The sequence below is a fragment of the Microtus oregoni genome, unplaced genomic scaffold, assembly GCF_018167655.1.
Source record: "Microtus oregoni isolate MIOR12 unplaced genomic scaffold, Mior012 000006F_ref0000085, whole genome shotgun sequence".
Taxonomy (NCBI): Eukaryota; Metazoa; Chordata; class Mammalia; order Rodentia; family Cricetidae; genus Microtus; species Microtus oregoni.
This window is the reverse complement of record NW_024543065.1, coordinates 14,968,471-14,995,387: the sequence shown is the minus strand read 5'-3', so window position 1 is coordinate 14,995,387 and position 26,917 is coordinate 14,968,471. Positions and strand designations below refer to the sequence as shown.

Sequence of the window (26,917 nt, the reverse complement as noted above, 5' to 3'; positions counted from 1 at the left end):
ATATCATTTCCTTGTCTCCTGTATTTTACTTGTCTAATATGTTAGGATGTTGGATATCCTATGAAATAATGAACAAAAAGCAAAGGGGTATAGTTTTTTTTTTTTTGCACAAATCTTAAGGACAATACTGGAACAAAAGATTGAACAAGGTATAAGAGCCTTCTAAGAGATCGCCTGCTCTGAGTCTACACATAAGCACTAGGGTTGAATGAAGGTTTTTGTGTTGACAGCCAGAACATGTAACTTTATAGCTTTAGTTTTGGTGTATTAGTTTTTAGCCTTGTTTTTTGCTTCATTTCATTTTCTGTGATGTGAGCAAATTAACAAAACTTTACTTAATGACTTTATAAACTAGTGAACTTGAGACTGAATTATGCTGTCTTGTTTATAATTAATAATCAATGATTTTACAGCTCCTTAAGGTATAGTAATCCGTTTTGAAATATTTCTTCAGATGTAATTGGAGTTATTGTTTTCTTTGTCAGTAGAAGTGGTGGTAATATGTAAGTTATGCAGCAATAGTGAGTCTTTCTAGGGAATAGTATTTAACTTGTACAGAATCATAAAGTGGGAAATGAGTCCTTATGTGTGCCATTCAAAGTCCTGCTATTGGTGAAGTCTTGCTAACTTTTAGGATACTCTTTGTGGAGGCTCAAAAATGTGAATTGATTTTCACCTTGTCTTAAGGTCAGAGAGTTTTAGCTTGTTTGAAGTTTTTAACATCAAGTGTAGCTACATACTCTGACCTAAGTTGTGGTCACTTGGTGTTTTGGACATTAAGATGGCCACTACAGGTAGATCCACTCCACCCTGACCAAAGGTCAGAGAATTCAAGTATACTTCTGTTCCTTCTTTTGAATGAAGAGGTTTGACCTAAGGAGTTGTTGTCTTCAAGATACTTGTTCTGAAGTGGGGATTCACTACCTAAACAATAGAATGCTTTTCTCATGAATTAATGGCTTGATGTCTCAAAGTATTGAAGCAAGTAATTGTTCTAGATGTCCTATGTATTATGCTAGACCAGGATTTTGCCTCCCCCCCCATTGTGTTGGGGTATAAATGTGAGACAAAATTAAACGCTATAGCTTTTCAATAATTAGTGGAACTCCCTTCCAGAACTAGCCTTTGCTTCTGTTTTATTATTTTCACTCACATCTTCATTCTCTACTTATTTTTCTAATCACATGCCTCTAAATTGGCAAGTGGTATCTTTGTTGAAGCTGGTCTCTGTTTTCTCTCTCTGTCCTGAATTCCACTTGTTTAATTTTTGGAACTAGATTAGAGCTCCTAGAACAATTATAAGTTCACTAAATGATATTATTTAGTATTTGTTGTATTCCCAAAACATATTCTAGAAGTATGTAGATTATCATTTTTCTCAATCAGAATATCTCTTATTTTAAAATGACCAATTATGTATTTAATGTTCCCTTAGGAAAAATACTGCACTTTCTTTAGATGATAAACAAACCAAAACAATATTTATCTCACTCTATCTTTGTTAGTTTCTGCAGACAACTTAATCGATAACCACTGACATCTTAACAATGGTGTTTCCTCCAGGCTGCAGGATATATTAACCAAATTTAGTTCAGAGTTTTTGACCTGTCATTGTCCTGAATCAGACACACTGATCTCCACATAGGTTTTTCATGAAGCAAGCGTCCTGACTTCCTCTTGGTGAGTCAGCTTTGCTGCTGACTTATTCTTTTATAACTTCATAGAGACACTTAATAAGAACAGAGAGAGGGCAAAGATAATGCATATTGTACAATGTGCATATCATGCATTCTGCCCCTTTCTGGCAAGCCATAAAGTGGATTATTGTGTGAAAAAATTATCACCAGCAACCACTTAGTACAGAATGGTCACCTCAGCCAATTATTGTCTCTATTTAGCATGAGTCTCATTTTTATTTATATAGAAGCTGAGTTAGGCTTTCTGTTATAGGGAAGATGGAAAACTCATGTACATCCAACACATACTGAATGAGATACCCTTTAATAACTTCACTAAGTCATTGATAGCAAAAAGCTTAGGGATTTAAAGTAAGTTCTTGTTGTGATGACTATCAGAGTTTTAACTGGTTGGTGTGAACCTCACATGAGCTACAGTCAGTCACATTAAAGCTTCATTTGTGTCTAGAATGGAAATGTTTTCTATTTTCCTGTACAGGCTTTATTGTACATATTCTTTCTCTTTATTCTGCATAAATTACTCAAGCACCTATTTTGTCCAAAATGAACATGTGGTAAACAGGCCTAAAACATTTATAAGAACAACCAGGAAATGTTTAAAAAAAAGAAGATCTTCCTAAGAATGTATTTTACACAATGTATTTGTTATTGTTCTGCTGCTGAGAAAAAGCACCATGACCAAGGCACATATTGGAGAAAGAATTTAGATGGATTAGTTCCCAGTTTACAGTTAGCCTCATAGTGAAGTAAGAAAATGGAGTTTTCAAATTAAGCCTTTAATTTTGCTTGCATTTACTATGTGGAGGAAAAACTATCACTGAGCTCTGTTTCATATTCCAATCAGGATATAAAATTAGCTGCTTTTCAAGATAAACATGAGTCAAAACATGTATGAAATAAAGACACACAATTTTAGATACCTCTCCCTAAAGTTATTTGAACCAAGACTACCACCACTGCCACAGTGTAATTCCCCTCCCCTAACTAAATCAATCAGGGAAATTAAGAAATCTTAAAGTTTTGGGAAGTTTATTTTAATGAGGTCTTTTATGAATGCATGTTATTATTTTGAAGAGGTCCTATCTCTCTTCTTGATTCATCTATGTAATTTGTCTTATATAATTACCCCTCATTTTTCATGAAGAAAATTATTTTGAATGACTTGGATAGAGTTAGGATATCATCCCCATATTATACAGATACATGAGAAGTACTGTAGTTCCACCTGTGATCCCAGTACAAGGTCGCCTGAGAGACCATATGCAAGGATGGGTGCAGAATATGCTCAGGAGCCAAGCAGATCTAGATCCAGATGGCAGCCCTGCTGCACATCAAGTACTTGTGAAATTGCATACCTTTCTTGAACCTCATTCTAGGTCTTTACACTAATTTAAAGTGTCATTATGAATAATACATCTTGCACCTTGCAGGTGATATCTTAAGCTAACGTTGGTGAGGATCAGATGATTTTCAGGTAACATTTTCTTTTTTTTTTTTAGTTATAAGGAGAGATTGTTTCCTTTTTGAGAAATTTAGGAATTGAGAAAACTAGCAATTTCTCAGTCTGAGTTGTAATTGAGTGTCTTTGGAAATTTAGTCTCTTTTTTCTCTTGGTTCTCATTTTGTATATAAATAACTAAATTTTTAAATATTTGTTCCCTGTAGTTAAATAACCTCTATATACTTCACAATGGCTATAAAACAAAATATTCTTTCAATTGAGAAGTCAGGAAAAAAAAGAACAATTTAAAATTCTCTTGGAGCAATTTAGCATTTAGTTCTTTACTGAAACAATCCTGCCATAGCTGTAAAGGTGTTGTTTGTGTAGATAGTGTTGGCTTTGAATGTTGTACAAAAGTTTGTTAAGGGGACAAGGACAAGAAGGAGATTCAGGCAAGGGGACTTTGAACAACTCAACTCAGAACTAGAGAGAGTTGGAAACACATAATGAATCCATTTTTGTGACTACAGGAAGGAATAATATAAGGAAGATGAACTTGGGGAGGCAGGCCATCATCTGGACCACTGGGATAGAAGATTCCAATCTATGTCATTTGGCCAGTGCTCTCTAGGCAGGAGAATTGGGGGTGGGGAAATGTCTTGATCACTTTTCTGCTTTGCAAAGATTTTCTGAGTAGAAGAAGAAATGGGCAAATAATAAAAAACTGCATCTTGAGAACCCCCAAATTATCCCTAAGTTAATTAAGCTCATTTACAGAGTTGCAAGTGAAAGTTCAACTTAAGGCACTTAGCCAAACTTTCTCAGTGGATACTTAGTATTGAGTCCATAGTACCTGGGTCTGGACATCAATGCCTCTCCGAAGTCTCGGGTTCCCAGTGATTTCTGTTGTTATTGTTGATTCCTGGCTTAAAACAAAGAAATATTAGGTGGCATCAGCTTAAAGTGACTCCAAGTCCTCACATTTAAATACAGGCGAAATGTCCATAATATGGAAGTTTCCTTCTAGTGAAAGAAGTCACAAATGACTGTCCTGCTTTTTGTACTTGGTCGACACTCCCCAGATTCATAATCTGTTCTCTGGTGAATAGTCTCCTTGACTGCCTACTGACTCAGTTCTCTGAGGGAGAAGGTAAAGACAGGTTTCATTAGCATCCAGGAGATCTTTTATGAATATCAGTATACATTGACAAGGTATTTAGTTTTGAGACAAAGGGGGTTTTGTATGTTTTGTTTGTAAAGAATATCAAACATTTTCAAAATAGAAAAGGCATCAAATGTTTTGATCAACATAGTACGTTTTCTTGACCAATATGGTCAATATTAGCTCTGCTTGAAGGAAGAATATATTTAAGCTTCTTTGGAGAGAAAGAAAAGAAAATGTCTCGCCACTTACAAAAAGTTAATTGATTAGTGTAGTCATGGAAACAGGAAGTTTCATTTAAAATCAATATAAGATTTAATGAATATGACCTATAGATGGAAGGTTCCTTCCTGGGAATCCCATTAAAGCAAGAAAAGTTTGGAAATACCTGGGACAGATCAGTCTTTGAGTTTGGAGTGAAATGAGGATATACTTTTTGAATGCCTTTTATTTTTCTTGATCTATTAATTTCTTTTTTTTAGCAATTTATAAACATTTTAAAATATGCTCTCCTCCCCCCAGCATTCTTTGCTGCCTCTCAGATATGCATTTCTGCTATTCTCCTTAGTGCTATCCTGCTGTGTCTCTGTGGTTTTGCTTTCACAGTTGCCCTGGAATCCCCTAATTCCATCTGCATAATGTATCCAAGACGTGCTTGCCAGCAAAGGGGTTGGCTGTGACAAGGGGCTGAATAGGTCTTTGATTGCTACATAAAACACAGATGTAGGACCATTGTAAAGTACCTAACACGGTGCCAGCTACTCCAAGATTCCTTATTAAGTAGGACTTGAGAAAGAATAAAGAATATGTTGTCAATTCACTGGCTCTTTCATTTGACTCAAGGACCTTGCTAATACGGAGAGCTCTGATAATTCATGCAGAAGGCAGAAAGTGCTGCCACTACACGTTCTGATTCTGACTCTTTGGAAGGCCAGTTACACACGGGGAATCTTGCCAAAATCATAGTACATGCTAACAACTTGGAACATACCTGTTGAAGGCGAGTGAGTAAGGAGCTCCGTTAACATCAGTGTAGCCTTAGTGTATCTAACCTTGCAAATCCTACCTCTTAATGTGGGTACTATGAAGCCGTATGTGTGCATGCACATGTGTGAGGAGCCTAATCAACAATAAGAAAAGAAATTTTGATGGACTTAGGGTTTCATAGGAAACCTAGAGTCCGTTCTTTGTGGTGCTTGCTAGTAGTTTTCAGGCACACAGCATTTGGACAATAGAAGACACCGCTTGTTTGCAAATGACCTTTGAATTATAAGGCAGGATTGACTAGATGGTGTTGAAATGATACCTAGCTTGAAAAGGAACACACAGTCTCAGGATCTGTATTCATTCAGAAAGCCTGAGGGAGCAGTGTTTACTTCCACATTTTTTTTAAAATATTTATTTATTTATTTATTATGTATACAATATTCTGTCTGTGTGTATGCCTGCAGGCCAGAAGAGGGCACCAGAGCCCATTACAGATGGTTGTGAGCCACCATGTGGTTGCTGGGAATTGAACTCAGGACCTTTGGAAGAGCAGGCAATGCTCTTAACCTCTGAGCCATCTCTCCAGCCCGACTTCCACATTTTGTATGCACAGACAGAACCGTATTGAGAAACAGTGACGCGGGCAGTGTGGGAAAAAAAAAAGTCACATTTTTCTTATCACATGCATAGCTGTCTGAGCTAAGTATGCTTTCTTTCAGGAGGTTGTTATTGAGCCTGAAACAAGTGAGTGAAAATACTGAAATTGCTTGATTTTGTGGTGTGAGAATGTTGTGGCTGAGAGGTTTAATTCATAGAAGTAGGGCACCGCTTCCCTTAAAACCTGACATTAGGTATATAAAAGTTATATATAAATTCAGTTCAGTGAACTAGTCAAGATATTGATAATAATATACACTAGTGTTTCATATATTGACTCACACATAAACAAATATATATATATATATTTATATTTATACACATACACATATATAGGATCTACATTTTTACTAGATCAGACTGCTATTCATTTCCTTTGTTTTACAGCAAAGTGTGCTCAAAATACCTAATCGTGAGGAACTGGGTGTTAAATTTGAACAAATGCAAAGATTTCTGTGCTGTAGAGTTATTTAACACATATTTTCTGACTCAAAAAGCAGTAGTAATATGTGTCCTCTTTGAACTGCTGACAAAGAGGCTTATTATCATTTACCTTCAAGTATTTGAACCAATGAAACTACAAAAAGGAAAGAAAGAAATTGCACCTATTTTTTTGTCTGTGCCATTGAAATTTCAATGAATGAAAAGGAAACAATTATCAAGAAAACTCAAGGATATAATAAAGTATTCTTAATTTCATTTCTTTAACTCGGTTTAGATGTATATTCAACCAGAAGATAGAGATGAATGAATACAGCTTTTCTCTCTTATAGAGGCAACATAAATGCATCATGAATTCTTTCCTCTTAGCAGAACCTCATTTTAATCAGTATCTTCAAATTAAGGTTGCAAAATGGTTGGGTTGGGGAGATGGCTCCCAGGGCAAAGTGCTTTCTGCACAAGCCTGAGGAACTGAATGGGAAGAATTCACAGAACCCACTTAATAGCTAGAAGAAGAGCATGAGTACTGCAATCCTAGCATCCTTCAGACACTGGACGTAAACCAGAGAGTCCCCAGTCAACTAGGTGAAAACAGCAGAGACACTGCCACAAACATGGTATAAGACTGACACCCGAGGTTGTCCTCTACCTCCACACTCTGTGGCTCCTGTGTGCCTGCATTCTCATCCATGAACACACAGAGATATGCATGTACATACATACATGTCAAATGTAAACATCTACTTACATTTTATATATTTGTTTATTACTTGAGTGGTTTTGGGTCTATATAAAGGTAGTATATATTATACTCACACACTTAGCCTTCAAATTTATACTCAGCTCTCCTTTAGAATTTTTAATCCTGTGTACTTAATTAAAATCTTTTGAAATATCAATGAAAGTGTTATTTTGTTTTTCTTATATTTAAAATTCTGCTATTGTATTATCTCATTGGTGAATAAAACTCTGATTCTGTTTGCTTAACGTTGTTCTGGAAATGAAAATACTCTCCATCTCTAATTGTCATTCTTCTGAGAGTCATTTCCTGCCCGAATGTACCTACTTTTCTGCAACTGAAGAAGCCATAATAAAGGCATAAGAGGAATGCCTCCTTGGAGTATTTCCAGAGAAATCTTTGATGCCCAGCTAATAGTGTGGTGTTTCTGTAGCCTGAAGTGGACTGCATTTGAAACCCCACAATCAAATGAGATGATAAAATGTGAGAAAGGTACTTAAGTGAATGCTGGCTTCTATAACTGACAAGCCAGAGTATATACCTCAGCTCAGCCATCTCTTACATGAATTCTGTAGGCATCTGCCATCAGCAGCTGGTGCTACTCCTGACTCAGTGGCCTGGCTTTCTTCCTCCTCATTGCCTGCCGTCTTCTGCATGTGCTTCCCAGTGCCTCTGCTCACTCTCACTCACTGACCTTGCCCATTGGCAAACCTGAGAGATCACTATCACAGATCCCACAAGCCAGGTTTGCAAGTAGTTCCCATGTTGCCTTTGGCATTCAAGTGAATGTCCACTGTTGCAAAGGAAGAAGCAAAGCATCCCTGTGATACCAGGGAGAAGAGGGATCCATGTTGACCAATGAAGTATCTTTGATGACTCTTCAATCAGCTCTTTAAGGAATGTTTTGTTTATTCCATGAAAGGAAGAGATAGCAATTAGCTTGTCTTTCAAGAAACTCCAGTTTCTATGTTCAAATCCAAAGGAATAAATGCATCATTCCTACACTCCATCCCAAGTTCTGACTACCATTTCTTGCCTAGTTTGTACAATTTGCAGGCAATCTCTACCTTCCTATATTAGTACAGTATGTCTCTTCAACAGAAATGATGTAATAAATTCTGCATTCCAAAAGTTACTTTGGTTCTGCAAATGATAAGAATCTCCTAACCTTTTGAATTTAAAAGGAGAAAAGTAAATTCTCTAAATTCTCTCCCCCATGCTCTAGTGCACATATATGTTAATGTGGGTGTGTGTAATAGTGGAGGTCAAAGGTTGATGGTGGTGTCTTTTTCCACTGGGTCAGTCTTTCTCCACTTTATTCTTTGAGACAGGCTGTCTGGTTGAATCTGGAGCATATCAATTCTGGTAGGCTGGTTAGCTGGTGAAATTCAAGGATGGGCCTGTTCCTTCACTCTCAGAGCTAACGTGTAATTTATTCATTTATTTTTTTTAGCATAATTCTCTATTGCTTCTTTGGGTATTTTGCAACATGTACCATAGTCCCACCCACCTCCCAGCCCCTCCACAACCTCCCCTTACTCCTACATCATACTTCCCCAAATCCCTCCTCCCTTAAAATCAAAAGGAAACATACTCGAATAAACCACCTCACTTCTTTGTCTTCCCAACAACTTTTCATTCATCCTAGGGACACTGGGTGCTGTGTCAGGCAGTAGATCCTTTTGTCCAATAAGCCCCACTCACAAAATGTCCATTGCAATGACTCATTGACCTGGTTCAAGTCCTCTAGCCTCTTGCACACCATCATCACTGGACTCTCACTGAAACTCCTCTTGGACATCCTGCTGTTGCTCCAAGTCAATTACTCTTCCACAGGACCAGACACTTTAGGCGCTTCAGCAGGCCATAGATGTGTGAGATGTTATTGTGGCCCAGTCGAAGGCCCAGGATGTTGGTCTGTGTGATAGTTAAGCTGGTCAGTTCTGGCCACTGGGACCACACCCTCAGGAGAGTTGTGGAGCCAGCTCTTGTAGGCTTATATTATAGGGGCTAGCCTTCCCATGCCCAGGGTATGAATGGGGCAGGACCATCTCTCCTGAGTGTGGAGCCAGCTATTCCATGGGGATCAGGGCTAGCTTTCCTGCTGTAGTGTCCACTGAGGGGCAGAGTCAGTCATCTGAGGGATAGTGAGGGATGGAGTTAGCTCAGCATAGCTCTTAGATTTCAACATACATTGTTTCTATGCCCCCGTTCCCTCCTGTGGCAACATGGGCCATTGATATCATCAACGACCTCAGGTTCAGTTGACAATGAATCCAGACATGATCCTCAGTGGTCCTACCATAGCCAGTGTATGTATTGATGTTCATATCCACAGTGACACCAAAGACCACATGAATACCTGCAATCTAGGTCAGGCCATGTTGTTGTCTCAGAACTGTGACACCACGTGGCAATGCCAACCTGGGTTGCCGGCACTGCCACACTGAGCCATGGTGGTATCCAGGTCTGTGCTGCTGCCTAGGGCCATGTCTAGGTTCTTGTCCGAGCAAGCGATGGATGTGGCTCCTATTGCCATTGAGGTCTATACAGATGCTCAGGGTCTGTTTGGACCTGAGATCAGCTACCTAAGACCCTGATGGTGTTTGAGGGCCTGGCTGCTATTGGAGCCATAATGGTCTGGGTAACCTGTGTAGCCACTGAGGCCATGGTGATATCTGGACCAGACCTGCAGCTGAGAGCTCAGGTTTTAAATGTCTGCCACACACCTTCTGGAGATCTAAACTCAGGTCCACATGCGGGAGCAGCAGACACAACCATCTTCCTAGCTTTTGTCCTCTAAATGCTCATGATGGTTTCCAGGAACTCCGTATTCTCTGAGAGAACAGGAACCAATACAATGCAATAGATACAATGAGAAAAATAACACATCTGGGAGGGCCTGGATCTCACAGATTGACGGAGTTCTTTTAGTTCTTCTCTGAAGGTTAGGGAACTCAGAGATTCAGAAGCATCTGTAGTACAAGACAAGATCTGACCCTAGGACTGAAGGAATGGAGATATTAAACCACAATCTCAGACAGAGTGAAGAAAGGAGAGAGGGCATGTGGGAGGAATTTCCGTTTTCTTTTATTCTGTCTTTTACACAGGCTTTCAGTGGATGAAATGAAGCCCACAGAATCTTGCTTTATTATTCTAAATTCACATCTTAGTCTTTCCTAAAATCATCACCGCAGATACTCAGAGTGCACATTTAGATAAATTTCGGATACCTCTCAGTTCCTATAAGTTCACACATTATATCTATTCTCTTCTTAGTTGAGACAAGGTGTCTCTATGTCTCTCTGTTTGTCCTGGAGCTCGATACGTAGACCAGGCTGCTTTAAACTCACAGAGATCTTCATGCATCCACCTCTCTCTAGTGCTGGGATTAAAGGCGTGTACCATGACTGACGTCTCTCAACTTTGATATGGGTGAGAATGAGAACACATTTTTCCTTTCTGTAGTATTTATCTAGACTGGAGTAGTTACTGCTTAAAAGTCCTATGTGTTGTTGATATACATTCTTTCTGACACGTGGAAAGATGAGAGTGAGCTTTGTTTCCAACAGCCTATGAGCGTTTGTTCTGGGGTATGTGCTGCAGAATCATATCCGAGGAACTGCCTTGATGCTAGTCTGGATCATGAGTTTCTACTTATTGTGCTTTACTACTCCTGTGCAAGTGTCTCAGTTATTGTTTTCTGATTTTTGGTCTTAAATTTGATACATAGTACATGTTGGCCTTGAACTCTTCTTTCTTCAGCTTTTATCCCAGGAGTGCTGGGATTGCAGGCATAGACTGCCATCCCTCACTTTTTTTCTTAAGGGGAGGAACAGAGAAAGATATGGTTACCATTCTTTGGAACAGAAATAAGAGTTACTTATATTTTTCCTCTCATGAAATTTATTCATAATATCCAATGCATTAAAGTAATTTTTACTTGTTTTGGTTATTTGTAAATTATTTTTAGTTTGTACCTTTGGCAGTCTTTTCTGTCATTTAAATTTCTGGATAAATATAAAAATTATCCTTTAAACATCAACTAAGAAGTCAACCCTTTACCTAGTTTATGAGCACAAGACCACAGAAATGAAGGACAGGAGGCACCGTTTTTACCAATTCTCTAAGACATGATCATTTTTCTGAATGACAACAGTAAGATGATGGTGATGGTCCTGATGAAGATGCTAATGCTCTTTGACATGCATGAAACTTTAGAGTATAGTTCCTCATGGGGTGAAATATGCAGTACATGTATCCCCCAAATTCAGAATTCCAAAGGACACACTAAAATTGATGATAAATAAATCTGGGCAGATTGAACTCACACTCTACATCTGAGAATGTCATTTTCATTTGCAAATAGGCAGTGATTTAGGTAGATGGGATACTTTATTACCTAGCTTCATAATAAGATCTCAGAAAGATAAGTTTGGTAAACTCACAACCTTTCTCAAGAGAGTCAAGGAGAAGCTCATTATTCACCATATAGAACCTGAGTGTGAATTCTCAGAACCCATGTAAAAATGCAGACATAATGCCTGGAAAGTCAGAGCTTAAGACGTGGGGAAAGTAGGATGCTGGGGCTCTCTGCCCAGCCAGTCTAGCCCACCAGTGAGCTTCAAATTCAGAGACCTTGGATCAAAAAATAAGGTGGTATGGTCTTGAGTTATGATTCAAGGTGTAAAACAACTCACTACTCATGAATGAGGACGTGAGTTAATATCTCTAGCACCCATGCAAAAGTGAGGCATGTCTATACATACCTATAATCTTAATGCTGTGAGAGATTAGGAGAAAGTAGAAACAAGAGACTCTCTTGTGCTTGCTGACCAGCAGCTTTGCCAAGAAAATAACAAGTTCCAGGTCAACGAGAGATCCTTGATAGAATAAGGAAAAGAGTTACAGAGAAATATACCCAACTACCTCCTCTGATATACGTATGCACATGCATGATGTGGGATTCCCTTCTGTATGCTGTGAATACCATTGATTAGTAAAGAAGCTGGTTTGGCCTGATAGGGTAGAGTAAAGTTAGGTAGGGAAAAACTAATCTAAATGCTGGAAAAAAGAGGGTGGAATCAGAAGAAGCCATGGTGCTTCCGCCGGAGACAGACACACCAGAACCTTGCTGGTAGGCCACAAGCCTCATGGTAAAATATAAAACAATAAAAATGGGTTAAATTAAGATGTAAAAGCTAGCCAATAATAGGCTAATAGGCCAAGCAGTGGTTTAATTAATATAGTTTCTGTGTGGTTATTTCAGGAGTCTGGGCAGCTGGGAAATGAACAAGTGACCCCCTATAAAACACATGCACATATACGCTCACACACATGTTCATGTATACACATACATTAAGTCACACAATAAAGTGGAAACCAACCGAGAAAGGCATGCTGGTGAACTCTGGCTTCCACACACATACAAGCACAAAAGTGTATCTCCTTCACACATGCACACACAGAAACACTTGTATGTATACAAACACACACAGAGATTTCAGTTCGGTGCTCCAATGTGGGTCTCTGTCTCTGTCTCCTTTCATCGCCTGATGAAGGTTAATATTCAGGAGGATGCCTATATGTTTGTCTTTGGATTCACCTTCTTATTTAGCTTCTCTAGGATCGAGAATTATAGGCTCAATGTCCTTTATTTATGGCTAGAAAGAGCACGAAGCAAGGAACTCAGGACCGCGAGGGGTGCACCCACACACTGAGACAATGGGGATGTTCTATCGGGAACCCACTAAGGCCAACTGGCCTGGGTCTGAAAAAGCATGGGGTAAAACCGGACTTGCTGAACACAGCGGACAATGAGGACTACTGAGAACTCAAGAACAATGGCAATGGGTTTTTGATCCTACTGCACATACTGGCTTTGGGGGAGCCTAGGCAGTTTGGATGCTCACCTTACTAGACCTGGATGGAGGTGGGTGGTCCTTGGTCTTCCCACAGGTCAGGGAACCCTGATTGCTCTTCGAGCTGATGAGGGAGGGCGATTTGATTGGGGGAGGGGGAGGGAAATGGGAGGCAGTGGCGGGGAGGAGGCAGAAATCTTTAATAAATAAATAAATTAAAAAAACAAACACACACAGATATACACATAAGGAAATATAGACGAGAGGACAATAAATGTTCCATTTTAAATATTCAACAAACTGAAATGAACGGGGTGAGGATAGTGAGTCCAATAAATTTCAAATATCATTCCTAGTTCCTAACCTGGACCAGTTTTCAGACTCCAAGTTCATGAAGTAAAGAATGTAAATTTACACACAGAAGAACACTTATCTTAAGATAATTTTTTCATTACTTTTTATTACTTTTTTATTTTTGAGAGGATCTCATGTAACCTAGGCTGGCCACAAGCTTGTTCTATAACCAAGAGTGGTTTCTGGTCCTCCTGTCTTCTTGTCCTGTGTTGGGACTGAAGGGTATACATAATCATATCCAATTTATATGGTTTTGGGAAGAAAACTTTTGGCCTTATATAGGCCAGACACACACTTTACAAACTAATTTGTACCTCCATTTCCAGTTAGATCCACAGCCATTTATTTGGATCAGAGCACATTGGAATAAGGGAGTTTCACAGCCATTTCAAGGGCAATTGAACACAGGAACCAAGGTGTTATTCATATCTGGTGACATGAAACACCTTAAATAAAATACTCTCTCTACATTGAAGTGGAATTTACAGGGATGGATGAAAGTTTACACATAGTATGTCCTCTTGATCCATAGGATCATATCAGGCTTGTCTCACTCCTTTCTGGAAAAAAATGCATTGCAGGGAGGAAAGTCTTTGAGACCAATAGTTTTAGTGAAAACTGTGCTATACATAACTTTTTTCTTTTCATAATTCCAATGTAAAACAAACTCAACAGGACACTGGGGTTGCTCTTATGGAAGGTATGAGCTTGTTATATGAAGCAAGTGGAGGCGCATAACATGAAGGGGTTGATATATGTAGGGTATTGCTCAGACTTCTCTCTAGAATCCAGGGAGTTATTTTTCCAGGGACTAGATGCTGGTGGTTAATCTAGTGTCTTAGCTATTGTTTTATCTCTGTGAAGAGACACCATGACCGCAGAAACTTTCATAACAGAAAACATTGGGCCTGGATCAGAACATTGGGTCAGAGGTTTAGTCCATTGTCATCATGGCAGGGAGCATGAAAGCAAGCAGGCTGACATGGTGCTGGAGAGTTAGCTGAGAGTTCTACATCTGGATCTGCAGGCAATAGAAAGAGACAGTGAGCAACTAGACCTGGCTCGAGTTTCTGAAGCCTCAAATTCATACTCTCAAAAAGGCTACACCTCTGATTAGTACCATTCTCTATTGGCCTAACAGGGTCATTTTTATTCAAACTACCACACTTGGGTTTTGTTTTTGTTTATATAAGTAATGTATAGAAGGAACTACTTTCTCAGAGTTTATTTCTCTAAGAGGTCTACAAGCACAAGTAATCAGAGGACTTTATAAATACAAATACATTGTCTTCTTTCCTCCATTATGAGTAGCGCTGCAGAAGCCCACACCAGAGCATTTCGTGGGATAAGCCTAGGCTTTTGTTATAGCAGTTGGATGTCTCTTTCTACTTAGCTCTGCTTCCCTGGATTCTGATGAGATTTGTTCTTGAGCTATGGTAGATGTTCCTTTTATGTCAGAGATAATTCTTGATTGCAGAATTTATAAATAATATGGGAAATGTTACATATAGTGTTAAGTGGAATATGAAATATGCACCATAAATTAATGTAAAACATTGCCATATTTATGTTGCTAATATATTCAATGAGGGAGAGGAAAAAATACATTTGAGTAGAAAAAGTGATGCGCCCAAGTGACAAAAGGAGGATGAAATCTTATCGTTTCTGCTCTGTCTTTCCAGGCATCGCCATTTTGGAATATAGTATTTCTAACCATAGAGATAGTTTATTTCAAAGAGTTGTGATGCACAGTACAAAAGTACAAAATAAAAAGTCATTTAACAAATAACTATACAATGTGCCATGTTTGAAAGATAGTTTCTATTTAAAAATAATAGCACAATTTGATGAGTTAATGAATAAAATGAAGAAAGTTGCAGCTGTTCATTTTAGACAGCTTTGCCGTGCTTGGACAAGTCATTGTTAGCATCCCGATGGCTCATGTCTGGGTTCATAGTCCCCAAAAAGGTTACATCAAGACCCAGGGAAACATGATCAAAAGAAATCCAAACATATATTGGTGAAAAAAAATCACACATCCTTTAGAAAGCTTGTTTTTGAAGCCACCAGACACATATAAAATGCCAAATATAGTGCTAATATTAAACTCAGCATATGCTACGCAGTTTTTGGTTGGAGGAAGGAAGTTGAATTTAGTTCAGTAATCATCAGTAGCATGATTTAAAATATGATTTTTTTGCAATGAGAGAATAATATAGCTGTGAATGAAATAAGTTAATATTGATAAAGATCATCTTATTAAGACATACATGCTTTTACAGTATATGTTGTTATTGTTTATAGATTGCGATCTTATATTACGAAAATTATTTCATAGCAGAAAAATGCATTTTGTAGATAGTTTTGTAGATAGGAATTACTTAAGAATGTTGCTTAAAATGCACTGATGAAAATGCTAGAGAGGGTTTATGAAGCCTTTTAAAATTGAGATAAATCTCTAAATATGGGCACAATGGCTATATGGAGAGACAAAGGGTGGATATTTATTTGTTTTTATGTATATTTAGTAATAGTGGTTATAGAAGAAGAGGCCCCATGACTTTGGGATGGAGTGAGGGTAAGTAAGAGAGATAGGAAGGAAGGAGAGAATTATATATTTATGTTTTAATTAAATAAAAATTCATGGAATGTATTTTGGACATAATGAGTCTTGGAAATCTCAGGTGAACTGTTGTTCTAGAGGGTCAAGAAAGAGAAGCTGGAGAAATCTGATTGATGGAGAAAAATAGGACCTTCTGTGAACTTAAACAATATACTATCATGTCTGGTGCCAAATGGTCAGCCCTAGAAATATACACACATGTAACACTATACGGACTAGGTAGTTATATTTAAGAATATATATGTATATGCACACACACACACACACACATACACATTCAATAGCAATTAATGAAAAAAAGAGACCATGAATTTGAAGGAGAGTAGGGAGGGGCATTGGGTTGTTACGGGAGGTCCTCCCACTCCTCCAGCCTATCGCCGCTGAGATACCAGCCCACTGGGGCGTGGTCTCTCTCCCTTTAAAAAAGCGGCCAATTCCCTCCTCTCTCTCTCTTCACTTCCTGCTCCACCAGCGACTAGACTCCCTTCCTGGTTGCGCAGAGGGCTGACGGTGATCTGTAAGTTTTTTCCCCTTTAAATAAATTCCACCCTATTAATCATAATTCCAAACTGGTGTGGCATTGTTTATGACTTACGCCTTCAATTGGCGCCCAGACGTGTGGGCAACTGAATCCACTGAAAGCCTGAGAAAGCTTGGGGAAGAGAAGAGCATGTTTTCTTGGTAGCTGCAATTTAATAGAGGCTTCCTGACTCAGCTTTAGCTGCAAAACCCTGCAGCTCATTAAGAGGTCCTGCCATGAAACACTTAAATGGTGTTGACGAAAAGCTGAACACATGCTTTTCGGTTTTCAGCCGTAGCAGGAAAAAAGCTGCGCAGTTTAAAAATGCCGGCTTTTTGGGCTGTCCTGCCAGGGCAAACTCTGACTCTTTTATGCAGGCGGTTCATGCGGTTTGCAAGCACAGGCTGCTGAAGCTCGCTTGCTGGCAGGGACCTTGAAATGCCATAGAGTTGTGGCAGTAAACATGGCTACAGCCAGTACCTCAGCCATGAGGCTGGAAAGCTAAGGAATGGGCTACATCTAGTCAGCAAAGCCACGCCTTTAATCCTACTGATATTGCTTGGTAAATTAAAGACTCATGTGGTCAGAAAAACAGAGAGAGATACAGTAAAGAGAGATTCAAAGACAAAGAAAAATTTTAAATGGTTTAGAATGTCTTAAAAATATATGCAGACTAAAAGTTAAAATTCTTAAAGTAAAAAACAAAAAAAAAGGAAGAGAGTTGTTGTGTGTGGTAGTACACACCTTTAATCCCAACACTTGGAAGGCAGAGGAAGATTGACCTCTGTGACTTCAAGGTGTGGTAGCACACGCCTTTAATCCCAGTGCCTAGAAGGCAGAGACAAACAGATCTCTGTGAGTTCAAGGTGTAGTAGTGTACACCTTTAATCCCGAATGCCTGGGAGGCAGAGACAGGCGGATCTCTGAGAGTTCAAAGACAGCCTGGTCTACAGAGTTACTTCAGGTCAAAGATACAGAGAACCTGTCTCAAAAAGCAAAGAGTTAAAAGTAAAAATAAACAAAATAGAGGTTAAAACAAAGCTGCACAAAGATGGAAAATAAACAGAGAATTTTGATACTGTATGCTATTATGCTCTCTTTGAATTGTTTGAATGCTGAGGAAGGAGCAACAGCTGCTAAAAGATATTTGTTTATAAATGCTGCTGAACTAATCCAACATAGATATTTTGAATTTGGATCTAAGGATATGATACTTTGGAAAAGAGATTCTTCTTTTGTTTTCACAGAGGATCAGACCTTGTGGATTGCATTTATCACGATATGGTATGATTGACCATGTCCTCCTGAAAGGTTGCTGTGAATATCTTCAGAAAATTGCTTTGCTCAACTGCCAACTGAGATGAAACTAGCACACAGGTTATACCAAGAAAGACCTAATTAATGACGCCCCCATTCAGCAGGAAGCAGTTTGGAGAGAAAAAACTGCTCCCATGTTCCCAAATATTGTTTATAATGTTCTTTTACATTTAAAGGGGGATATGATATAGGTATGAATAATTTGCATTAGTATAGATTTTGCTTTATTGATAGAGATTTACGGTCAATTTTGTTATATGTATATGTATTTCTGATATTGATTAAGGTATTGTGATTGTGTAGTTCATTATTAAAATGTAATATATAATTAGGAAATATAGGTTGTTGATGGATAATCATAAATAATAGTCAAGTTTGTAGTCATGTTAGTTAATATTTTCTAGATGTGCATAGATATATTTTAGATAGGCATTCTTCATATTTTTCAAAGATTATAGAATATGGCATTTTAAATGTTTTAATAACTGAGGACCTTTCATGAAAATGAGACACTCTGCTCCTGGCAGCACCAATCTACTTCAAGAAGAAGATGGGCATCGAAGAGGCTCGTTATGGAGTCTGATAAGACATTTGGGCAAGAAACTGCTCTTGCCTGGACTATTGCATAAACTGGACACAGAGAACCCACAGAGAGAGGACTACTGAACTTGCCTAAGGTGAGATGATCTTTCGGGGTTCCTGATTCATGAAAGAGTCTGTGAGACATTCTGCAGGACACAACAGATAGTGACTGAACTGACTTTGAATTTTCCTGCTTTATGGAAATGTCTGCTGGATACCATGGGCCTGAAGGCTGAAGATGGATGCCCCAATGGTACAGAGGAACTTTGGGTGACTGTTGAGGCAGCAAGATGTCTCTGTCATTTCTAGAGTTTTAAAAGTTGCTTTTTTCTTGTTTGCTTAGGTAGTATTGTATCTTTCTGGAGTCTTTGATGGAGTTAAGAATAGTTAGTTATAGTTATAGTTTTCCTTAGTTATGATAAAGATTATTGTAACTTTTACTTGATAACTGTTTCGTTATATGTAATTTTGCTATGTTAAAGTTAAAGCCTTTTTTTTTTGTTTAAACCAAAAAAGGGGAAATGATGGAGGAAGGTCATTGGCAAATAAAGGAACTGTCTTGACCCATTTTATTGGTTAGAAGATAGGTGGGAGGAGTAAACAGAACAGAATGCTGGGAGGAAGAGGAAGTGAGCTCAGACTCAACAGCTCTCCTCTCGGGAGCAGATGCCTCAGAGAGACGCCATGCCCCGCTCCTGGGCAGACACACGCAATGAAGCTCCGACCCAGGATGGACATAGGCTAGAATCTCCCCGGTAAGCGCACCTTGGGGTGCTACACACAGATGATTAGAAATGGGCTAAATCAATATGTGAGAATTAGCCTAGAAGAGAATGGGCCAAGCAGTGTTTAAAAGAATACAGTGTCCATGTAATTATTTAGGGGCATCAGCTAGCCGAGCAGGCAGCTGGGGTGCTGGGGACGCAACCCCGCCGCTCTTATTACTACATTGGGTGGCGTTGGAAGAGAGAAAAGGGAAGCAAGAAATGTAGTAAGTACAATATCAAAGATAAAAAACATCAAAAAATAAAAACTTATTGTGTCATTTTTCCTATCATTGTGGTATATTTTTCCTATCAGGTGGTATACTTTTAAGAAGTGAAAAATTATTTTTTTCTATGAATATGTGTTTGTGTATGAGTGTATGCACATGAGTGCACATGCTCACTCTTGCCAGAACAGGGCATAATATCCCTTACAGCTAGAGTTACAGGCAGTTGTGAGTCTCTCAACATGATTGCTGTGAGCCAAGATCAGTTCCTTTGCAAGGACAGTACATGCTCTCAACCACTGAACCAATTTCCAGCCCAAGCTCAGAGATGTTAAATAGCCTACCATAGGGATGATGGAGGGTCATATAGTCACACAGTCCTGGTCATGTAATAATGTACAGAATGAGAGGACACCTTTTTTTAAATTGATTCCTATCTATTTTTTCTCTTGTCCTTACTTTATCCCTTGTCACACACCACTTCAACTTTCTCTTTGGAAAGAGAGATTTGTCAAATGCCTGTCACTGCTCCATACCTGAACATACTGATCACATTTGTTTTCCCAACCACAGGTTTTCTCAGTAGACACCCACCCATTCTTTTGTAGAAAGGAGAAGCGAGGACTTACCAGAGTGTTTGTACTCAAAGCTCATCTGGCTTAAGAGATGCTAGGATAAACTAGATGTTTAGACGAAACAATGGTTTGAGAACAAATTTAGAATGTATTGAAAGAATAATGGCTTGTCTAAGTTAAATTCTCTTGTGGAAAATATTTGCAGAAAAAGGTTTGCATTTGCACTTGCTTAGACTCAAGTGATAAATTCTGTTTACCTTATGAGTGTACTGCACATTTTTAGAGAAGTAAATTTATGAGAATATCAGGAAGTCTGTTGTGACACAGTCTTTCTTAGAAACGGCTATAAAAACAAGACTGGAATTATGGCATTATTGCTAGCATGGTAACATGGAAGATGGGAAATTTCGGGGTTCCACCCCAATGCAATGAACTAGAGGCAAGTAATAACTGCTGGGGGAAAGCAATTGGTCCTTTCCAGGGATGAGTGTCCTTGTTGATTGCCCAATGCAGGGTGGTCAGCTTTGGAACTGTATACACATCATCAGCACAATGAACTCAGCATTTTGCTTTTATATATTTTTGCTTACACATACATACCTATATATGTCATAGTAATAATCAAAGAAAAAAGCCTATCAAGTTGAGAGTGTGGCCATGAATAGAGGAAATTAGAGGGAGACGAGCTAGGGGGGAGGAAAGGGAAGGTAAGGTGATGCAATTCTTTCAATTAAAAACATTAAAAAACAAAAACAGCCATTAATTTTTTTCTAAAATATGATCAAATATTAATAAGTCAAAATTAACTATTGTATGTTTTTATTCCCTATGATTTTTTGGATTAATATTTAGTCCTCTATAACTATAGATTTTAATATTAAAATTTCAGACCCCAACATAATCTTCCTCAGTAATAGTAATGACATGACATCTCTTTTATCTTTTTTGTGATATATGTGTGTTTGTGTGTGCACATGTATGTCTGTTTACATGTATACATTTATTTGAGAGGGCAGGCCTCCTTGTGCTTGTGCAAGTGTGAACTTCAAAGGATAATTTTAAGTGTTGATCCTTACTTTTCTTTTTTTTTATATTTATTTATTTATTATTTATACAATATTCTGTCTGTGTATATGCCTGCAGGCCAGAAGAGGGCACCAGACCTCATTACAGATGGTTGTGAGCCATCATGTGGTTGCTGGGAATTGAACTCAGGACCTTTGGAAGAGCAGGCAATGCTCTTAACCTCTGAGCCATCTCTCCAGCCCGATCCTTACTTTTCTTTTACTCTCTTTGCGACAGGTTTTCTGCTAGCTGGGCCCTAAGATCGCAGGGTTTCTTCTATCTATCTTTACCTAGATGCATTAACATTATAGATGTGTGCTACTGCATTGAGCTTTCCATGGTTCTGGGGATCTGCATTCAGTCCTCATGCTTCTGTGACAAGTTCTTCACCCATTAACCGGTCTCCCCATCCCATGAATGCTGTTTATTAATGTATTATGATTATATATGGAATGTCTGATTGGACAAATTGTTCTAAATCACTGTGAGCAGATTCACACTGCAGATGCACATGCTGTGTCAGACTGTATAACGGAAAACTTAGTGAAGAGGAAAAATTGAGAATCTTAGACTCAGACATCACGTGGGCCACTCTAATAGAAGATTATTTCTACAGTCTTAAGATATTGCTTCTTCTTGTACAGGGAGTACTAAATCACTTCCTAAAGCAACGTTTTTCATATCTAAGAGTTTGGCAACAAGAATGTTTTGGACTTCAGCTAAATTATGCCCAAGGACCTTCATTGTATAGCAGCTGTTGAACATAGGATTAATGTCCTCTTCTTAATGCACGGCTACATATATAAGCACTTTTTCAAAGACATAGAAGGTCTCTTCCTTTAGAAACTTGAAGCTATTCATTGCTGTTTAAAGAAATGTATTCGTGTGTCCAGTTGACAATCGGCTGTGATAGTTAATCTTGATTGCAGTATCAATTGGATAGGGAAATATTTATGGGGTGACTAAAACACACCTGAGGGTACCTCATGAAGGAGGTTATGGAAAGAAATAATCTCTGCGGAGAATTCCCTGAATGTGAGTGGCAAGATTGCATAGGCTGAGTACATGAATAGAATCCATAAGGGGGAAAAGACAGACAGCTAGTGTGTATATGATATTATCTCTGCTTCTTTGTCTCCATAATCTGAGCTGCTGTGTTCTGCCTCCTTACCCTTGCCAGGGTGAAGTGAAACCTCTTAAACCGTTAGCCCAAATAATTCTTCTTGTCAGTTGGTTCTCTCATGTATGTGACACAGGTATAAGAAGTCTGATTGGGGCCAGGCGGTGGTGGCGCACGCCTTTAATCCCAGCACTCGGGAGGCAGAGGCAGGCAGATCTCTGTGAGTTCGAGGCCAGCCTGGTCTACAAGAGCTAGTTCCGGGTTGGGCACCAATGCTACAGAAAAACCCTGTCTCAAAAAACAAAACAAAAAACAAAAACAAAACAACAAAAAAAGAAGTCTGATTGATCAGTGTCCTCCCCGTTACATTCCATTTATATATTTTGCCTTGCGTCTCCATTCTTTCATCTTATGAATTGGTTTTTAAAGAATGCAGATTTCTCATACTGTCTACAAAAATTCATGTTCGTTAGCTTATTTTCAAGGAAATGGACTGGACGTTTGTATCCTTTTGAAGTTAACACGAGGAGAGGTCCTTCACTGTGGGATTGTGCTACAGCAAAAGATACTTAGGAGAACTTGCATCCTCAGTTTGTCACTTTATGCTAGCTATATGAAAAGATATCGAAGCCAGCCTTCACCTGATGCTAACTGCTTTTGTCTTGGCCTTCTACATCCTCATAACCATGAGAATTGAGTGGTGTTTAAGACAAGTGATGTGTATTATTTTGTTATGGTACCCAAAGTAAAATAGTAAAGAAGAAAAGATAATAATACATATATACATACATACATATATATGTATATAGATGGATCTTATACAGTATAGCAATATTCATCATTAGAAATATATGCAATTATATTTTCAAGGGTTATGTTAATTTAAATTGTAAAATGTTTAGCAAAAAATGCTAATAATTTGGCAATAGGTCTGAAAGGAAAAGGCAATTAGAACTTTGTTAGGAAAAGAGCCCAAGAAATATGGCTAAAGGACTTTTAAAATGATTACAAATGAAAGGCAATGTACAAAGTGACATATCTGGACATCAGAAACCACTAATTCAGTCATACCTTAGCCACTGTTGGTTGTCCAATGAAAAATGGTCACCTCTGAAAACATTTAAGCAGTCTTATATGGACTCCCTAGATTACGTTTGGGAAAAATGTATGCAAGTACATGCATGGATACAATAATAATTAATGAAAAAGGAGACTCTAAATTTGAAGGAGGGTGGGGAGGGATACACAGCAGGACTTAGACGGATGAGAGGGAAGGGAGAAATTTTGGAATGAAAACACACTTTCAAAAATAAATTAAAATGGAAAAAAGACAGGGGACAAAGTTTTCAATTTCAGTGGAGGTGGAAGAGTAGAAGGCTGTTGTCTTCCTCTTCCTGCTGCTGGGATAAAATACACTGATTAGAGCGACTAGCAAGTGTTCCTCCTGGCTCCCAGTTGAAAGGTGCAACACATGATGGCACAGGCATTAGTGTAGCAGGGACTCAAAGCAATCACATCACCTACCACCGGGAGACAGAATAATAAAGCTATGTGGCTCCTCAGATTCCTTTCTCTGTGGATATAGTCCAGGATTCCATTGGGAAAGGTACCCCCAAAAGTCAGTGGATGGTCCCATCTCAATTAAAGTAATCAAGCTATCTCTACCAAGCATGCCCAGAGCCCATCTCTCAGGTGATTTTTAAATTTTGTCATTTTTGACAATTAACAATAAATACTGTAATAAATACTGTACTTAAAATTCTACAATAATGCTTTCTCAAGGGTAAGTTTTGACTTGGCAAAATAAGTGTATTTTAATAGCTGAAGCTGGTAATCCTGTGATAAAAGATGAAATAATGAGAAATGAGAAATATAGTTAACAGCTGCAATATGCTGGCAATCCATTTGAGTACATCATAAACCACGTATTTAACAAATACAGCCCGATGGTGGAATGCATGGGCACCAAGAAGCTCATGTATAAAAATTTCTAAAGCACAATGTGCCCAGAGCTCTTGAATCATTTGCTCTGATAGTTCTCAACCTGTGGACTGCAACCCCTTTGGGGGGTTAGCAACCCTTTCACTGGAGTCACGTATCAGATATTTACATTATGATTCATAACATTAACACAATCACAGTTATTAAGTAGTGACAAAAATAATTGTACGGTTGGAGGTCACCACAACATGAAGAACTGCATTAAAGGGTTGCAGCATTAGAAAGGTTGAGGACACAGAGAATGGCTGTTAGACCTGGAGAAATATTGCCTTACCTTAGTGAAGGGTTTGCAACCTTTGCATGGTTTTAGCAAGTCACAGAGATCACAGTAAGAGCTGTATAAATGTCCTTGAAAAAGGGTGCATCGTTTATCACCAACTCTGCTCTGTCTCGTCATATCTTAATATCATTTTCCCCATTCCTTTGAAATAGACTTTTAAGTGGGCTGTTAAAAAAGGGTGTGCAAATTTAGATCTTTTCTTGTTCAGCACCATGCCTGGTCTTTGATTTTTATCTCTGGCCCTTTGCAGCTATTATAAGAGACAGATAAGAGACTGGGTTCTTGAGTTCACTGAGGAATATTTAATCTTCAGTGGAGTTCCAGTTACCTAAGAACCTTTTCTAGCGTTCTGCTTTAATGCTCTCGGTGCCTTGGCAGTGTGAGGCAGGGATGAGTCATTTCGAGTCAAGCTCTCTGCCAGCTCACACTCTGTTGTTTAGACTCCTATGTGATCATCGGCTTGGAGAATTGCTCTGTCCCTGCTGGTGAAACATAAAGGTCAGCTTGACCTTTGGTCACCCTCTCTCCAGACCCACTTCTCTTTGCCACTCTCCACTGCTCTAAACCAATCTCAAAGTCCAGCTAATATCCGAGTGACATGAACTCTGAGCAGATCCCCATGAAAGCACATCTTTCTTCTGTGTTCACATCTGAGACTAAAACTAGCTCAGCTAAACTAAATAAAGTAAGTCCCTGGGTCTCAAAAAAAAAAAAAAAAAAAAAAAAAAAAAAAGAAAAAGAAAAAAAATGTGTTAGCTAGCTGTAGAGTGGCCTTGGACAATATCACAGGAAAGATCATTATCCTCTCTTAATGTTTGTTACTGGGATCTTTATAGAGTGGAGGAAAGAGGATCACTCTTGTCTGAGGGGTCTCTATGAGGATAGTTGTTCCCACAAGAAAGTGACAATATAGGCTCTAGCTCACATATCAGCTAAAAGAGGCAGAACTGAGGGTAGGTTGCTTAAATGACAAAAAGTTAACTTATCGAAGGTGAGTCTCCTCTAGGGATGTATCATTCAGCAGGATGACTAGAGTGAATGATACCATATGTATGAAATGTATGCTTGAAATTTCCTAAAAGAGCAGACTTACGTGCTGTCCCCTCTCTGTCTCTCTCACATAGGCACACACACAAACATGCAGAGACATCCACACACAGCTATGGGAGGTTACAGCTATATTATTAGCTTTATTCTTATTTTACATTATAAATATATTAAAACACTATTTTGTACCATATTTATGATAATTCATATACATATGCAGAGAGAGGGGGATCTTAATATGTAGCTGTAGATGATGTGGAACTCATTATGTAAAACAGCCTGGCCTCTCGGATTCATCTACCTCTCTCTATATATACATTTTTAATGACCAGTTTGTATCTTCAAAGGAACTAAAGAAAAAAATTGGATGATCTTTCACATGCCCCCCCCCCCACCCCCCAGAAGACTCTAAGGGAGTAAAACTCCAAATTCTGCTACTAAAGCAGATAACAATGCATGGAATGTCTTCCCATTAAAGTATATTTGAACAAGCACACTGGCCTGCCTCACCAGGGAAGCTCTTGGCCTTATTTTTCCTTCTTCCACACTTGACTTAGCATTACAGTATTTTATTTATTTATTTATTAAAGATTTCTGCCTCCTCCCCGCCACTGCCTCCCATTTCCCTCCCCCTCCTCCAATCAAGTCCCCCTCCCTCGTCAGCCCAAAGAGCAATCAGGGTTCCCTGCCCTGTGGGAAGTCCAAGGACCACCCACCTCCATCCAGGTCTAGTAAGGTGAGCATCCATACTGCCTAGCCTCCCACAAAGCCAGGACGTGCAGTAGGATCAAAAACCCATTGCCATTGTTCTTGAGTTCTCAGTAGTATTAAGCAAGAATGTATCTCTAAAATAATAAAACACATGGGCTTGTAATTAGAGACACTTCTGCACTGAATACACAATTCTCCCCCATAGACTATGGGAGGTTACAGCTATATTATTAGCTTTATTCTTATTTTACATAGACTCATGGCTTAAGGTTTTGGTCACAGATAGTCATCCTGTTTTAGGATGCTGTGAAATGAGGGAGTGACTGGGGTTGGGCTTTGGGGACTCATCATATCTTACAATTTCTCGTTTTTTCTGATTTATGTCCAAATGATGTGAAGGGCTGCCTTATATCACATATTTCCACACTAATGAGTCCTCTGAAAATGTAAGCCCAGAAAATCTTTAATCTTTTCAGTTGCTTCTCCCAGATATTAGCTTAAAATAACAAAATCCTGATTAACATACCTATGATCTATTATCATTGTTTTATAGTCAGTCACCTTTTATAAAAATTATTTGGGATTTTATTATGTTTCCGTCTCAAAACCATTTTTAGATGACCCACACGTTCTTTCTGAGTTATATGACTGTTCTCTATTCTGGTTGCATGGCTTCCACTCTGAATTGTTTTTCATTTAACTCGTGCTTTAAATCTACTAATCCATGTTCAAAATCTCTGCTACTC

General features: G+C 38.6%; 1 protein-coding gene across 1 annotated transcript in view; it reads left to right on the top strand.

Moving 5' to 3' along the window:
• Clvs2 (clavesin 2) overlaps positions 1-26,917 on the top strand; it is an 84,275-nt gene that overhangs the window by 18,349 nt on the left and 39,009 nt on the right. The window lies entirely within an intron of this gene.